Raw genomic sequence first — 18203 nt, 5'->3', positions numbered from 1 at the left:
GTGTGAGCTTTATTTGATTACAACAGTAACCTCCATTCTGTAGGCTAACCTTCATGGCTGGTTACACATGTAAAATGGTTGTCTGCTCACAACTTAAAGACATCAGAGGGAACGCTGGGTATTAGAGACATGGTAAATTATCCAATGCATTGATTTCCTGCAGTCAGGAATGATTAAAGCTGTGATTGCTATTTTAAAGGATCTGCCTATATTCCTGCTTTCCTTGCTTCCAATATCCTAGCCATGAGAGGGCGGGGAGGAAAACCGAAGGAACAGAAAGAAAAAAAATGGGATTTATATAAACATGATAAATTTGTTATATTACCTACATTACACATTGGATGTGTTTAAAAAAAAAAAAAAACTCTCAATTGCTGCAAATCACACATTCCTGATTGTATGGCAGTATTCCTGGTGGGAAAGCCAGAACCAGTGAAGGATGGATTTTAGCATGTCCTATGTGCTTATTTATGGTGCAGCACATCATCAAACAACACTTCACAGGCTCAAAGCTGGCAAACTGGAAGGCTTTGAAGAGAAATAATGAGCTGAGAGGTTCATGACATGCTATTAAAAAGTTTGTGATTGGATTTGGAAAATCAGATGGGTCTCCAAGGGAAAGGGACCATTTCTGAGCCATTGCACTTAGAATATTTTTGAGCCCCAGAGCAGATATTTATGAGAAGGGAGAGTTGTTTTTGTCTCAAATCCAGGTTCTGACTCTGATGTGTAGCAAGGAAGCCGCTTTGCACTGCAGACCTGAGTGCTGAAATTATCCATGATGTCACCTTTTTCTACTGATCTGCCTACCACCACACAGAGGCATACTATTAGCTCTGTGACGTTTTTTGCTTAATTCTCCCACATGCCGGCTGCAATTCCAGCCAAAACAAAGACGGCAGGAGATTTCACAGCCACTGAATTGCTCAAGGTGCTCCAGGCTCAGCGAGATGGGGGGATCGGGTTGGGATTCATGCATTAGGAATGAAAAGATGAACAGAAAGGAAAGGCAGCAGGACAGTGGGATTTGGGGTTGCCTGGTGTGTGAAGCTTTTGGTCTTCCAATCAGTGATTTGATGTTCCTTTTTCACCTTGGAGATTTGCAGTGCTTTTCTGGCATATGTGATGGAATAAAGCACCCTGTTCCATTTCCAGTGGTGAACCAGGGAGACCTGCTAGCGAAACTATAAAGAAGACATTTTAGGATATGAGATAATGAAAGAGAATAGTATTTAAAAAGAAACACACACACACACACACACACACACACACACGCATACACACCCTCAGAGTAATACATAACTAGGCAAGCTCAAGATGAAGTTGTTGTGAAGTCATTTTCCCCATTGCAGTGACATTTTAACTCTTTAGATCCCAGAGTCCTCCTGCACTTACGCAGCCTGAAAAGGTGGTTCCACAGCCGCCACCATAAGGCCAAGCGGCACAGTACGTTGAATCAGGAAAGTCTAGCACACTTGATGAGTGCTATGATCCTGAGCTCAAAGCACATGATCTCCAATCTCTGAGCTCAAAGCACAGGGTCTCTGAGATCCTTCCGTCTCACTCACATTTCCCCACAAGTTCCATAATAACAAACACATGACCCTTGCTTCCAGATCTTCGGGATTGACTGCACAGTAGGGCTGAGCCATTGCTCCATGAAAGATTATTTATGATCATTAGGGAAAAAAAAGAGGGCAGGGCTTAAAATGGTACGCTAATCAAAAAGGAACAATTGCTGCCGCTTCTCCAGCTTACTTCACAAAAGTCATATGGAAGATGGTCCATTTCCAAGCCTGGTCCAGCCAAACTCTCAGATGGAGAACTATTTGTTTCTTATGGGCAAAGCTGTTTTTTTTTTTTTTTTGTTTTTTTTTCTTCTTCTCTCTCTCTCCCTCGCCACTGTGGGAAAATGAACTTTTTTCAGTCACCCCTGACATCTGACCACTCAACTGATCACGAGGACACTGCGGTAAACCACAGCTCAACTTGAAATTATCTCTCTTAGGCACTGTTCCTGTACTTTGGATGGCACCATCCCTGGCTCTCAGCTTTGCCTTTCCTCTATGGGGTCTCCATTTCCCTTGTCTATTCAAAGGGAGTGGTCTTGCTCTGACGTCTCCAATTGGGCTTGTCCTCAAAGTAAGCAGGGTGCCAAAATGACACCAGTTTTCCCAGCCAAGCTCTCAAAAAATGGCCCATTTATACATGGTGTCCTAAAAAGAAAAAAAAAAAAAAATAGCATGAAAACTTTAAACATCCTGCAAAGGGAGGGGGAGCGCCAACTCTCTTGATTAATATTGAGATGATCCAGCAGGGTTTATACATATTCCTTCTGTTTGAATCATCTTGTTTTTTGTAGCTGTTTTACACCTCCAGGATCCTGCCATCTGCCTACTCTAAAGAAACACAGCAAAGCCTTCCAAAAACAATGGTTGGGAGGAAAAAAAAAATGTGATCAAACCCAAGGAATCGACTTCTCTGCACCCTTTTGGTTACTGCTGCTCTTCCTGGAGAGAAGACAGTGTGGTGTGGCCCAGAGGTTCAAGCCATGGTGGGTTCACCTCCTAAACCCCCCCTGCACCCTGTCACGCCATCAGGCTGACAAGAGAGAACTTGGTGTACAGATCTGCCTGCCCTCTTGGCTGAGAAAGGAGGAGGAGAAGGAGGGGGTGGGCGGCGCCCTGGGCAGTTATGTCCTACTCAGATCTGGTGTGTGTCACTGGAATATAGGTCAGCATTTGCTGGACACCTCGAGGCAGGCTGGAAGCCTGCAGACCTCAGAGCAGGCCCAGGTCTCCCCACCCACGTTCTCTTCTTGCACAAAACAGGTTAACAAGCCCAAAAAACATTGGGAGAGTCCTGCAGGACAGATGAAACCAGTCTTCGCATTTTGCACACAAATCTGGGGAAATCTAAAGCTTAGCAAGGGCTTTATCAGTCCTGGGGTTGGGCCAAGGTGCAGGCTGTAGTTCAGATGGCCTAGCCAAATGCAGCTGCTGGCTATTCACGCTTCCTTTGGGGGACTTTTCCTCAACCCCTCATTTAGATAGTGGAGTGGATGGGTAATGTGCACATAGCCACTGAGGATGATTTGAAAAGCAAAATGACTTTCAATTACCATGCAGTTCAGGTGGAGGCAGAGAGTACAGAAAGGTTTTCTTTCCAACAGCAAAATGAGGTGACAGAGAGCTGCTGGCTTTGCAGAGAAATGATTACTTTAAAGGGCTATTGGCTAATGCTTTGGGCTGGACACTTAGGCTCAGCTACTTCCCTTTCCCCCACAGTTCATAGAGGGATAAAGATGTTACATGAATTGGATTTTTCTTGTGAATTAAAACATTGATGTCCTGATTTGGGATAACAAGCATTGCCAAGTTAGTGCTGAGCAGACAGAAAGGAATAAGTCTAAGGCTTTTGCCTTTGGGGATATGCAAAAAATGTCCAAAAAAAAAAAAAAAATGTTCCATTGATTGTCCAAGGTCATTGGGATGTGCTTGCTCAAAATGGAATTCAAGACTCCCAAATCTCAGTGTCTGAATAATTGTTCTTTAACTAAAACAATGAAAATAAAGTGAATTGGCAAAGGATATTGTTCCAGGCCAAGAAGTTCAGAAAGCAAGCAGAGCCAAGAAAAATGGGATTTTCTTTAGGCTGACATCAAATGCCTCAGTAATAATCTTCTAAATTGAGTTTATTATTTTCAACACAGGCATATTTGTGATTTCCCATCATGCAAGTTAAATTTAAATTTAATGAGTATTGATGAGTGTGGTAGTGCACACCTGTGTCTACTTGGCCGAGGCAGGAGGATCACGAGTTCAAGGCCAGTCTGGCCAACTTAGCAGGACTCTGTCTTAAAAATATAAAATAAAATAAAATTTTAAAAATAGTATCTGCTAAGTTCCTGCACCATGCAAGGCATTTTTCCACAGATGTATGATTTAGTCCTCACAAAACCTATAGGGTCAGAAATCATTATCACTATTTTACTGATGAAACTTACTAGGATTAAAGTCCTGCTTGAGGTGTAAGTAGAACTGAGACTTAAACTCAGCTTTCCTAACTCCCTCTGTGTTTCACAACCATTCAGCTTATAAATAGCATCTTGTTTTATATGTTCATATGTAGGTCGATTGTTGTAAATTTAAGCTTCCAGATAAAAACAACTATGAGCTAAAATGGAGATTTCTTTAAATTACCTACTTACAATATTGTTCCCAAAGATAAAGATTCTAAGATGTATTTGTATTGGTCATGATTAAATAGTGCATAAGTTTATAAATAAACTCTATGAGAAGTTACATAACCTGATTAAAATCTGGTCTGGTATTTAAAATGCATTGATATATCCAGATATAAAGTAGTTTAGACCTTATAAGAAAGGAATATTGGCTTAAAAATTTGACAATTCACAGATGTTAGCAAACATGTGATTCAATGCTAAGGGCATATTGACAAGGCAGGGAGACAGAAGTTAATTCAGTCAGCATCTTAGTTGGAGAGGTTGTATGCCAGCCTTTCCTAAAATAGAGAGGGACATAGTGTAATTGTTTCTCTATTTTTTGCTTTTCCTTTTTGAAAAAGGAAAGATATGGGGATAGGAGAAATAAATTAAAAGTTCGAGGAGTACTGCTGGGCACGGTGCATACCTGTAATCTCAGTGACTCTGGAAGCTGAGGCAGGAGGATCACAAGTTCAAAGCCAGGTTCAGCAACTTAGCAAGACCCTGTCTCAAAATAAAAAATAAAAATAAAGGGCTGGGAATGTGGCTCAGTGGTTAAACACCTCCTGATTTCAATCCTTGGGACCCCGCCCCCTGCAAAAAAAGAAAAAAATTAGTTCCAGGAATACAGATGTGGAAAAATAGACAGCTCTGACGCTCACCATCCAGGAGGGGAGGAAGACATGTAACCAAAACATAATGAGGGATGAAGAAGTAGGAATGGATGGGAGGCACAAAATCAGCACAGAGAAGGAGGTCATGACCCCCAAGACAGTGAGAGAGAAGGGACGGTGTGGGAAACCCCCACAAAGAGGAAAACTGGACCTAGAATTTAAAAACTTCAGCCAAGTGGGTAATGGAAGAAAGAAGAAGTCTGTAAGAAAGGCACGGAGCACGAAACAGGTTCACATTTGGGACTTAGGAAGAATCTAAAGCTGTTGCAGGGGACAGCACAGGATAAGTGTGGGGAGAAACCAAGTAGTGAAGTTGCTAGGAGGTTGCGTGTGCGAGGAGCCACCCTCTGGTTTTAAAAAGCAGACATGAGTTTCTGAAAAGTTGCTTCTGTGGTGTACGAATAGTTGGTCATCTGATCAACAAAATGAAAAGCTGGTTGTTTCCAAAAAGTAATTAAATAGACAAACTCCCAGCATAATTGCTGTTTTTTTTTTTTTAAGGAGGAAGAAATAAATAGTACCAGATATGAAAAGGGACAGTGAAACAGAAAAAGTGAATATTTAAAAATCTTAAGAGAATCACATGAACAACATTAGGTCCATATATTTGAAATCTTGGATACACTGTATAATTTTTAGAAAGCATAAATTGTGAAAGTTAACTTGAGAAGAAATTGACACTCAGTAAACCTATAACAAGGAAAGGGGGAAATTAGGGCTGGGGTTGTGGCTCAGTGGTAGAGCACTTGCCTCACATGCATGAGGCCCTGGGTTCCATTCTCAGCACCACATAAAAAGAAATAAATAAAAAATCAAGGGAAAAAAAGGATCATATCAAACTTAAAAAAGGGGGAGGATTAAATTAATAGTGAAAAATATGTCATAAAGGAGTACAATTTTAGGACAATAATTTTTTCCCTCAAAATCAAAAGAATCAGGCTCAGCACTCAGGAGTCTAAAGCAGGAGGACTGCAAGTTAGAGGCTAGCCTCAGCAACTGAGCAAGATAAAAAATAAAAAGGGCTGGGAATGCGGCTTATTGGCTAAGTACCCCCTGGGTTCAATTCCTGGTACCAAAACAAAAACCAAAAACATATCAAAGGAAAATATAATAACCTTTAATATTATAAATATAAAAATATTTCATAATATTTTATAAATTCAGATAAGGAGAGAATGATCAATCTTGCTTGTGGGCAGAGATACAAGAATGTTAAATATTAGCAAGTGATCCAAAGTGACCATGAACAAATATCATAAGATAAATATCATATGGCATTCAAGAATTGTTTAACATTGAAAAATCAATTATGTAAGTTATCGCATTGACATACCACATAGACAATGGAAAAATATTCAATAAAATTCTGTAGCTACTTATGATTAAGAAAAAATTTTATTTTCATACCAGGTATTGAACTCAGGGACGTTCAACCACTGAGCCACATCCCCAGCCCTATTTTGTATTTTATTTAGAGACAGGGTCTCATTGAGTTGCTTAGTGCCTTGCTAAGTTATTGAGGCTGGCTTTGAACTCATGATCCTCCTGACTCAGCCTCCTGAGATTTACAGTCGTGTGCCACCATGCACAGCTAAAAAAATTTTCTTTTCTTTTTTTGCCAACTGGTTTGAATCATAGCTCCATGGCTTATTAATTATTAAATTTTAATTTGAGTAAAAATAATCTAAGCTTTATATGAAAAAGGAAACGAATAGCTCAAGAAATGAGAGTGGAGGCGAAGGGAATAATTAGGAAGAGGTCATAGTAGCAAAGCCAGGTAGGCAATGAGAGGTGTAGAAAGCTGGAAAAAAGTCCCCACGCTGGCAACAAAGGAGAGAGCGGATTTCAGTGGCAACTTAGGGAAGATTGGCAGAGCCTGGTGATTGACTAGCTGTGGGAGGATGGTTGTAATGAAGACAAAGGAGTCTATTATGACTCTCAGCTTTCTGGACTAGGTAGCTGTTTGGATGGTAATTCGTTTAAATAAAAATAGAAAAAACAGTTTGAAGATTTGTCTGAAGTTAGCAAGGCTTTCTTGCATGAGGGGTGAAAAAACTGTTTAAGAGAACTGAGTGCCAGCAGCCTAGAGTTAAGCTTTTGCAATCACTAGGTATATCGATATCAAGAAAGAGAGAGGGGAAAAGGGGTCAGTGGGGATACCCTACAGCTTTCAAAGGCCAGACTAGCACTGGGTCTGGCAGAGTAGCCACTCAATAAAGGTTTGAGTAAGTAGTCCAAAGCTACCAGTAGTTTGCTTAGTATATGGATCTGTAAGGAGAGGAAGTTTGGGGATACCCAGAATCAAAGAGATAAGAAAAAATAAAGGTTACTTCATAATAAAGATTACTTAAATATAAGTAGTGCCCAATAATGGTAACAATCAGGATAAAAGTATTTCTAACGTTGAAAACACAGCAAAGAGAAAAAGACATTTCTACTTTTTTGTCTTTTTAAATTTTGCTCTATCATATATTTCATTAAGTATTTATGGGTAGTTATTACATTTTTGCATTGAAGTTAAGTTTTTGTTCACCAAATATTTAATTGCATATATAGCAAAACATAATATTTCAGTCCTCACTGATTCCAATGTGCCCAAGGCCCTGGGTCCACCTGCAGCAACTTCCAAAATTGCCTTTTTCTTCTTCCTCCTTCATTTCTCCAATTTTCCCTCTCAACTTAATAACATCCATGGATGTCCCATCCACTATGCTGTAGCTTGAATATGTATTATAATCTATAGAAACAAACCACGCCAAATCATTATTTTATTACATAAGCACAGTGCAAGCAAATATATGTGTACACCATCAAGAAATTAACTGACTAAACGTTTTCACTCGGACTGAGAAAAGAATGGACTCAACTGTAGGACTCTTCCAAAGCAGTAATATCAACTGAAGGCAGCATCAGGCATCTATGGAGAGGCTTTGGTAATAATAAGACCAGTATTCTTCAAAATGGTTGAAAATAAGGAATGCTAAAAAAAGTCTGAGTGGCCCATCTAGAGTTTGGGTGTCCATTTCATAATCGCCTGTACTTACACTTCAACCTCTGGGACATTTCAGATGGACTTACCCAGGGACCAAACTCATATCAGAGGGAGAATGTACTAGAACCCTTTGCCAGGAACAGTCTCCTGCTGATCCAATCCAAGTGGCAAGATCCACAGCAGGACAAAGGAACTTTTGAAAGGCACTTGAAAAGAGTTCAGTTACTCTGCGGTTAACCCATCAAAGGCGTCTTCCTGTAACCCAGAGGACAGCAGGCCTCGACATGTGCTGGCCATTTGGAAAACAGATTCATACAGAGCAGATCAAAGATTTCAGGAGAGCCCCTTGCCTTGAAAAGATGAAGCCTTATGAAAATCATTAAGCAATTCATTGATATTTATTTGCTTACACTGTGCTTCAGCAAAGCAGGCAGGAAGATGAGGATGAGAGCCATTGACCCAGTTTCAGAAGGGGCCCTAGCTCAGAAAAGAAGGGTTCCCTTACATGCCTGAGTTTAAAGAGACTTTTAAGAGGACATCCTACCACATGGCTGGCATACAAGGCTATCTTGGCTCCCTTCAACTGTGAATTAGGTTAACAGCCACCGCAAGCTTCTTAGAAACCTAGAAATCCCCAGGCAGTTAGAGAAATTCCATGGAGCTAAGAAAACCTTTGCAATCTCCGAGCTTTAACCAACATCTTCTTTTCTCCATCTGTGGGACTTTGTGTAATTTACTCCCAGCCTCGTAAAACATGGGTGCCCCATAATCTGTCCTTCCCAATGCACAAAACTCTTAATTCATGTCTGAGATCCTGTAGACTAGGAAATGAACAAGGAGCAAAGCCGAATTTTCACCTTGGAAATTACCAGGTTATTGTGCATGGAGTTTCTTCTAAAACCAAACTAATTCCTCCGCCAGATAGAGGGAACTTTGCTTGCTTTAAAGTTCACCAAAGTAGTCCCTTCTGAGCCTCAACTTCTCCTTTATGTGGAAGCAAAATTCCTTTGATCAGAGAATTTTGCTTTATTATCTCCAAATAAATTCTCTAAGGGAAGAATTTTTTCATATTATATGTTTTCTTATATGGGGGGAAGGGTGTCTTTCATGATCCAGGATTCTTGCTCAAAGCAATACTAAGTAATTGTTGACCATGGACATTAGAAGTACAGTTTGGTTTGTATCATATGGTAGCTAAGCTTGCAATACACAAAAAGTACCATTCTCTGCTACTTTCCTATACTTAGAAGATATATTATTTTATAAAACCTTTTTCTGTGATTTCAAGGTAGATTTGGATACCAGTACTTAAATATTTATGCAGTAAGATAAGATAGCAAGTACATAAATATTATTACCACATATATTGCAACATGGCTGTGATATTTTCTGTTGCTTGATGGAGACATTGGCTAATTCCTAATAGGCCTCATGACAGCTGTTTCTATAGTAGATGGAGCAGTCTTAATTATAATTACTTCATCTTTGTAGATGAAGTAATTAGTCTTTTCAGAGTAGAGTATTACCCCTTCCCCACGGTTCACTTTCTGTGTATTTAGTTACTTACAGTCCTGTGGTCCCAAAATACTAATATTTGTCTTAACTCTTTTTGAGGGGTGTGTGTGTGTGTTTGTGTGTGTGCGTGTGCACGCATGCGTGTGCCTAAGAGAGAGAAGAGGGAGACTGCATTCACATAACTTTTATTAAGTATATTGTTATACTTATTTTATTATTAGTTACTGTTGTCAGTCTCTGACCGTACCTAATTTATAAATCAGACTATATCAAAGGTATATAAATGTGGAGACAAGCACAGTATATAGAGAGTTTGGTATTATCTGCAATTTCAAGTATCTACTGGGGGTCTTCAGATGAATCCCCCCAAGATAAGGGAAGGTGTTGTACAAGATCTTGCCTATGATGCTTTTTTGTACTGAAGGAAGGAAGAAAGAAAAATTTTTAAAAAGTAAAAGAAGAAACTCTATTAAAGTGTCTATATATGTGATTTAACCGTTTATTAATACAGATATGAACATATTAAAAATGTCAATATAGTATATTTAAAAGAAAAGAAAATCATCCCCAGAAATATAATTTGAGGATCTTTCTCTCATAAGACTTGGTTATCAATGACCCCTTTACCCAACTCTGACTTCCAAGTCTAAGAAAAACTCAGTCTTTCTAAATTAGAGACCTTCTAAGTGGCTCTGTAACTTAGCGGCTCCTTTAGTGGGGATGCTCTTCAGGAAGGAAGCCTGGGAGATGAGCATCTGTAGATGCTGGTTCTGGTCACAGCTAGGCCACTAGCTAGGCCACATCACTTAGTGGTCCTTGCCCTGGGCTCTGCAGGCATCACCTCCCTCTGTGCATCACTCTATTAAGGTGGGGGCTGTTTATTTTATTTGCACAGGGCTGGTACTTGCAGGATAAGTGCTCAATGCCTTTTTGCGGATTAAGTAAGCTGACTTACTATATCAGCTTTATGAAATCAATGCACAGTGCCACTTAGTGTATGAAGAACCTGAAGTGGGAAGAGAAGAAGGAATTGTAGAGTCTGACCCAAACTGCTGCCTCCTTGGCCAGCGTCTGTGTTGAGCAGCCCTTACCGGGGCACCGCCCTCCTCATTACGTCTGAGGGCTATCTTCAAGGGTAAACTTTCCTTTCTCTGGCAGGTTAGAGAAACTCTTTCCATCCCTTGAGACTTAGCTAAAAAGGCTAAACCATCAAGACCTATAAAATAGTGTTTCCCTGTGACCTTCTTTCTAAATCAGGAAATGGTTACTTAGGCCCCATAAAGCCAGCTCAGAACTCAACCTCCTCCTCCTTGATCAAGACTTCCTTGACTTGGAAAGTGGTTTCTATGACAAGAAGTGTGCCAACAGTTTTTACAGGCGCCAAAGCCTCCACCTCTTTCTTAAAGGAGACAGGACTTTTTCTTCTCCAGAACTTGATGATACGGTTAAACAAAACCCAACCCTTATCAAACAATGGTACACCACAGGTTCCTCAGAGTATTCTAGAAACCTTGCCATATCTTAGGTTTTTAAAATAATACATCAAACATGTGACATAATTGTTTACTATCAATCATCACATAAATATTCTACTCAAAGATCAAAGATTTCTAAAGAGGTAGACAGTAAGCAGAGAGTAGCAAAAACTTACTACATATAACTTCTTAATTAAGTAAATGTATTATGTTTACAGCAGCCCACAGTTATAACAAGACCTGAAATAGCACATGACTCCCCAATCCAAAACCTGTGTTATAGTGAAATTTAGTACAATAGGATTCCACATATGCAATAATTTTACCAGATGAATCAAGAGAAATATTGGTACATATTGATCATTTTTACTGAATCCACACAGTGATAAAAATCAATGGAAAGAATTTGGAGGGAAACTAGTAGTAGATTAATTGCTCTATGATACCAATGGAAAAATTCCTGAATCTGGGTGGATGGGTAGATGGGGTGCATTAATAAATTAATATAAACATTTATAATGCTGCAGTTGAGATTACAATATTATCCAGGAAGCTGCCATGCATTCATATTAAATAAGATATTATATGTAAATCACACCACCCAATGTTTGGCATGTGACTTTGGTTTTGTTTTAGCTATAGTCACTGATTCCCACCGAGGCTCTTAGGAGGAAAGCTTATAATAAAATTATAAAATTGGATATCACCCCTGGTTTGACCATGTTTAACATTAGTGGAATTTATTTTGGATCTATGTTAGAGACGAATTCATTTCTATGTGAACCCCATAAACACACTGTCAAATATGTCCTCTCCTGCATGCCCAGCCTACTGAAATGTCACTCATTCTGCAAGGCTTATCTTGAACGCCACTTCCCCATTAGGTCTTTCTTGAGCTCTCCTCGTAAGCAAACATTTTCTTGCTGTATCAAGCCTTAAAAACATTTGTTCTTGCCCCCCAGATGATACTTACCTGGCTCTGCCTGTTTTATTATTATCTCTTTGCTTTATCCCCTATTAGATTTTAAGGCCCTTGAAAAACAGGGATCAGCCTTATCTTTATATTTCCTACAGGCTGAGCACAGGGTGTTGAACTTAAGAAGCTCAATAAAAGTGTGTTGAGTTGCAGTGAATCGTGATCCTCCCTGGCTACCAGGCCCTCAGCCAGCTTTGGAGTGCAGGACACAATAGGTCCTTGTATTCACTGCTGTGCACACCCACAAACATACACTAAACACCTGCAAACACAGGGACACTCAGTTACTTTGCAAATACTTGCCCTCCCAGGGTGTCTTCCCTTTTGAAGAGTCTTCTCAGTCTGACAGCTGGCCTGCTGCTCCTTAGATGGGCACTCCCTGGAAAGGCCCATCTCTGCAGAAAATGGCCAAAAATCACTGCACCAGCAACCAAGGGAAGTGAAGGGGTGAAGAGTCAATGCCAAGAATGTGCTTTCAGGCTTAAAGATGAGAGGGAAACTGGGGAGCATTGCAAAGGGGCAAATGTCCTTGCATTTGCACTGATGCCTCCTCCCTATCCCTTCCTGGTCCCTTCTCGTGTCCTTCTTGACCCTTCCTTCTCCTTCCCCTGCACCCAATCCTCCACTGTCATTTGGTCTTGCAGAGCTTGGAATTCAATCTTAATCCCCAGGGAGGGTCATCCGCTCTGGGGAGGTCACGACTATCTCCCACTTCCTCTGTGGATGCTCTCACAAGATGCTGTGGCGGCAAAGCTTGCTGCTCTTTATTAAATACAAATTGTACTGACCAGTTTCCAGGAAATTTAGAGGAAAGTTGATTCCCCCCAAACCCTCAAGACATTTCCCAGATCCGGAGAGGATTATTATTATTGCTATTATTATTTACAAAGCCCATATCTTTAAAAAAAAATTTTTTTTTCTTAAAAGAACAAGGTAGAGCAAGTATAAGCCTGCAGCTTCCAGAATATGTGCTGACATCCTGCTTTCTTCACAGGAATAAAATAACCGGGCAATTCTGTTTGAACGGCAAGATAGAGGGGAACTGGCCTCTTCTGGAAGTCCAGACAGGTTGCCAGATTTGGCAAATGAAAACATAGGATGCCTCATTGAACTTGAATTTCAGATAAGTAATGCAAAACGTTTCAGTGTAAGTATGTCCCATGCAGTAAGTTTCAGTATAAGTATGTCCCATGAAAACATTTTTTTTATCTGAAATTCAAATTTAACTGGTCATCCTTTATTTTACCAGGCAAACCTATCCCAGAGAAAGTCAGGACAGTGAAGAGATTTCCACCAACAAAAGCTTCTTTTAAAGCCCTAGCTGAATGGCTTTGGACGACATTTCAACTCAGGCTCTACATTTTCCCTGGAGTGTGAGCTCGATGTCATAGAATAACAATTGGGAGAATGAACATTCAGTGAACATTCTGCCCCTTCCCTGCCCTCCACAGCCTGTGGCAAACTGCTCTCCCTTAACCAGCTGAGGAGTAAAAAAGTTTTCTCTTTAAAGATATTTTTCCCCTCCGCTTTCACTGTTTCTTGGATTTGCTGGATAACTGCTTTTGCTAATTGTTTGCAGACCACAGCCCAATTTGGCCTGCCAACTATGGAGGCGTGGTGGTGGGCTTAAGTGATAAAGAGTAAGGGGATTAAATCAAGTAGTCCTGGTTTGGGAGTCCAACTCTGCTACGTCCTGCCTGAGAAACATCAGATAAGTTGCTTAACTTCTCTGGCCCTCAGTTTCTGCATCAGTAAAATGAGGGGCTCATGGAATTGCATGGAATGACATAAGAATGACATAAGACTGAAGCAGGCAGTACTTGTCTCAGTATCTGGCATATAATTGATGCTTTTTTTTTGGGGGGGGGGGGTACTGGGATCAAACCCAGGGACACTCAGCCACTGAGCCACATCCCCAGCCCTTTTTATATTTTATTTAGAGACAAGATCTCTCTAAGTTGCTTTGTGCCTTGCTAAGTTGCTGAGATTGGCTTTGAACTCCTGATCTTCCTGCCTTGGCCTTCTGAGCTGCTGGGATTACAGGCATGTGCCCCCATATCCAGCGATACTCTATTAATATTAGTCTGGTCAGACATGGTGGCAAACACCTGTAATCCCAGCGACTTGGGAGGCTGAAGCAGGAGGAACGCAAATTCAAAGCCAGCCTCAGCAATTCAGTGAGTCCCTAAGCAACTTAGTAAGACACTGTCTCAAAATTAAAAATAAAATGGAAGGGATGTGGCTCAGTAGTAAAGCACCCCTGGGATCGATTCATGGTACCAAGGATATATATACACACACAAACACATTATTTTTCTCTTTATGGTGTCACACATCACAGGTGACACTTAGAATTGAGTCTGTCTGAGTCTGAGACTTGGAAACACAGGAACACAGGTTCTAGAAGATTATTAAGTCCTTGAACTCGAGGAAGGGATCGCTTGGTTGAAAGATGGCTCCGTCACCCCCACTCCTGAGGACATGGTCTTGTTCCATCCTGCAGCAGCCTGGTGAGCTGATGACCTCCAAAGCCGATCATCTGATTACCAATGGACTTGGATTAGGTCACCAAAAATTTACCCATGGTCAGAAGGCTACTTTAAGAAGTAAGAAGTAGGAGGAAGCAGGAGAGAAGAAGGAGTGGATGGAGACAAAAAGAGAATATCTGGACTGTGCGTTTATGGGAATCCTTGTCTATATGGGCATGGAGGCCACGTGTTTGGGGCAGTTGTCTGGGTGCCGTTTTTCTGGTGATTGCTCAGGTTCCCTCCCCTCAAACCTCCTTTGGTGGTTCAGGTTCAACTGAGGCCCAGATAATCTAGGCCTAAACCAATCAGATCAGCAGATCCTCTTGACCAAGACATGGGTGGAAAGGTGGACACAAGATTCAAATGGGGCTAATCAACCCCCAGACTTTATGTTATTTGGAGATATCGTCACAACTTGCCTCCCTGGCTCCTAGTACTTGATCTTGGAATCAGCCCATTCGTAGCTTCTGGCACTCTTTAGGCCAGTCTCAACTTGCTTATTTACCACCATTCAGGGGTTTCAGCCTTCCGCCCCTAGCAACCCTGACATGCTTGTTCCCAATTGTACTGCCTTACAGGGAAATTGTCACTGGCTGATTATGTACAAGTGATTACCTGGCCCTGTGCTGAGAATTTCACTCCATGAAATAATCCAGAAAACCCATTTTACAGTTGATATGACTGAGACTCAGAGGTTGCCATAACAAAATCCTACAGACTGGGTGGCATAAGCAACAGAAACTTGTTTTCTTATGGTTCCAGAGACCAGGAGTCAAGAGATCAAGGTGTTGGCAGGGTTGCTTCTTCAAGACCTCACTCCTTGGCTTACAGATGGCTACCTTCTCAGTGTGTCTTCATGTGACCTTTTGCCTATACAAAAATGTGTCTATGTCCTACTCTTTTCTTCCCTTAAGGAGCCCAGTCATGATATACTAGGGATCGCCAGTTCTGTGATTTGAACTTAATTACTTCCTCAAGGACTTATCTCCAAATGTAGTCATATACCATTGAAAGGTTTGATCTTCAACATACAAATTTGGGGTAGTGGGGAGGAGGACAAAATTTGGTCCACAGAGGTGTAGTTAAGCCACTCACTCATTCCAGCTCAGACAGCTGCATACACTGAGGAACTAAGACTCATACTCAGGTCTGTGTGCCTCCCAAGTACAGAATTCTTTATTTCTTGTGATTCCATTTTCTCATCCCAGCCAGACCCTTAGGAACCATCTGGCCAAACAACACCACTGCACCTGCTAGGCTGGGAGCCACCAGACTAGCCACAAATGGAGAAAGATGCATGGCTAAACCTTAATGTATGATCCAGGACAGATAAGAAAGAAAGCAAAAGCAAGAGCATAAATTATTATAAGAGCCACCGTAATCATTTAGTAAATAGTAATTCCTTTCTCTCCCTTTGAACAAGGCCTATAGCAGCATATGAGAAGCAACATAAGAAAGAGATGAGGAAAACACGAGCTGGTTGCAAAGGAGGGTGAGATTGCAATCAGTGAGGGTGGGGTTAGCAATTGGAAGAAGGGGAAAGAGAGAAGGGAGATGGGATCCCCAAGAGTTTCCAAGATATGTTTGCACACAAGAATCCAACTGAAAAGAGGTAAGTCCTGGCTTTACCACCCTTAGGTAACATAGGCAACATACTTAGCCACGGTTTTCTCATTTTTCAAACAGGAAGACAGATGGAGCATGCCTAATCTGAAAATCCAAAAGCTGAAACTTTTTGAGTGCCTACATGAAGTCACAAGAGGAAAATTTCACACTTGACTGCATGTGATGGGTCACTGTCAAAACACAGGCAAACTAAAAATATCATGGAAAATTACCTTTAGCTATGTGGTTAAATTGTATATGAAAAATAAATGAACTCCATGTTCAAAACTGAGTCCCATCCCCAAGATATATATGCAAACCTCTCAAAATCTAAAAAATCCAAAATCCTGATCCTAAACATTTCAGATAAAGGACACTCTAATTGTATGCATGGCTTTCATAGATCTCTTGTGAGGAACAAATGGGATACTACTACTATTAGCTACTATTACCTAAGATGTCTCAAGAAATGGGTAGAGCTTTTGTAAAAAGAGAAATGGAGGATAAATTGTAGGTAGAACTGAGATTCACAGTAGGACTGAGCTGAAAGAAGCACCTCAACTACTCACTATAATTAATAGTAATTAATTTTTTAGCCCACTTGAGTTGGGGTACTCTACTGCTTATGTCCAGGGTATTCTGATACACTTCCATTAACTGTAATTGTTAAGTCAGAAGAACATCTGGTTTTCAGAGGCTATGAATTCATATCAATTTAAAAGCACAAGTATAATCTAAGAGAAAGAAAGCAAAATTCTAGATCTGAAGAAAGTGTTAAATGGGCGGATTGATCGATTGATTGATTAATTGAGGAGTTGCATGCTCAGAGATGAAGTCTGAAGTCAAAGGGGAAATGCATAGAGAATGCAGAGAAAAGTCTTAGTTAACTGGACTCTACATTAGCAGGAAGAAATGGAAATTAGTGAAGGAGACAGAGCGGGGAAGCTAAAAATGCTTCAAATGCTGCCATGCAAACTAAAGCCTTAGTTTCTGTTACTATAACAAATATCAGAGACAATCAAAAATAAGAGAGGTTTACTTTGGCTCACAGTTTGGAGGTTTCAACCTATGATCAATGGGTTCTGTGGCTTTTGGGCCTGTGGCAAGGCAGCACATCATGGTGGGGAGCAGGTGGTGGATCAGACCATTCACCTCATGGCCTAGAAGTGAATTAAAGGAAGAGGAAGGGACTAGGATCCCATGGTCCCCTTTGAGGCTGCACCTCTCAAAGACCTAAAGACCTCCCACTAGGCCCCACCTCTTAAAGGTTCCACATTCCCAACAGAGCCAAGGGTTGGAGACCAAGCCATTAACACATGGGCATGGAGGACATTAATACAAACCATAGCATAGACCAAGAAGAGGATTCAAAAAGAAAGGTGTTAAAGTCTGCATCAAATTCCACAAAGAAACAAAGTAGGAAATTACAAAGATGTGGTTAGGTAGAGAAAACTATAAGGTCATCATAGGGAGAAGATTAAACAGAAACAAATATAGTTTTAGTGGAGTGGAGTAATGGTAACAAAAGCCAGATATGAGATGTGAGTGGAAGAGAGCATTGAGCAGCATCGATGAAGTAATGGGACCTCCTTGCAGAAGGATGGTAGTTGTGGAAAACATCACTCTGTTTACCAGTATCTGGTCCTGTCCCCTTGCGGTCATATGGAAGATGTTTCTTCTCAATGCACTTGCATTTTGGAAGAGCCATGTGGCAGTTCCTTAGGAAAATGTGAAGTGGGTCATTTTTCTGGGCTGAGACAGTAAAAAGTCCATGCCTATCCTTTTATTCTCTCTTTGTCATAGTGATCAAAGAGGAAGCCCTGCACATAGATAAGACTGCCAAAGACTGAAGGCTGTTGACTACGGAGGGTCTACTGAATAGAGGAGAGCTACTCTCAAGGAAAGTCCCTCATCTTCCATGGCCATGCATAAGAACTCTCAGTAAGTCACTGAGGTATAAGTATTGTTTGTTATCACAGCAAAACCTAGTTCTATTCTTACTAATATAGAGTGAAAGGGGGGGAAAGGAGGAAAGAGGCTAAAGAGTGTAACAAAGTTGAAAAAAGGAGATTTTTGGTTTTGTTCTTGAATTTTAAATTTTTGTGGTGGATGAGAATCCAAGCATGTTTATTAGGAAAACTGAAAGAGCCACTATAAAGGAAGAACCTGAGGATGATAAAGCAATGTCCTAAAGAGAACAGAAGATACGGCAA

At 40.8% G+C, this 18203-nt stretch overlaps 1 long non-coding RNA gene across 4 annotated transcripts in view; it reads right to left on the bottom strand.

Annotated features, from left to right (window-relative positions):
* Nucleotides 1-60: 60 nt before the first annotated feature.
* LOC143381175 (uncharacterized) overlaps nt 61-18203 on the bottom strand; it is a 144095-nt gene continuing 125952 nt past the window's right edge. For 3 of the 4 annotated variants that reach the window (XR_013088782.1, XR_013088784.1, XR_013088790.1), the window contains 2 exons: nt 4653-4729; nt 61-2216 (listed from right to left, as the gene is read on the bottom strand). This is a non-coding gene — a long non-coding RNA (uncharacterized LOC143381175). The remainder of the gene's footprint in view (nt 2217-4652; nt 4730-18203) is intronic. The other variant, XR_013088783.1, reaches the window with a different exon arrangement.

The sequence above is a fragment of the Callospermophilus lateralis genome, chromosome 15, assembly GCF_048772815.1.
Source record: "Callospermophilus lateralis isolate mCalLat2 chromosome 15, mCalLat2.hap1, whole genome shotgun sequence".
Classification (NCBI taxonomy): Eukaryota; Metazoa; Chordata; class Mammalia; order Rodentia; family Sciuridae; genus Callospermophilus; species Callospermophilus lateralis.
This window is presented reverse-complemented; position numbering and strand designations above follow the sequence as displayed.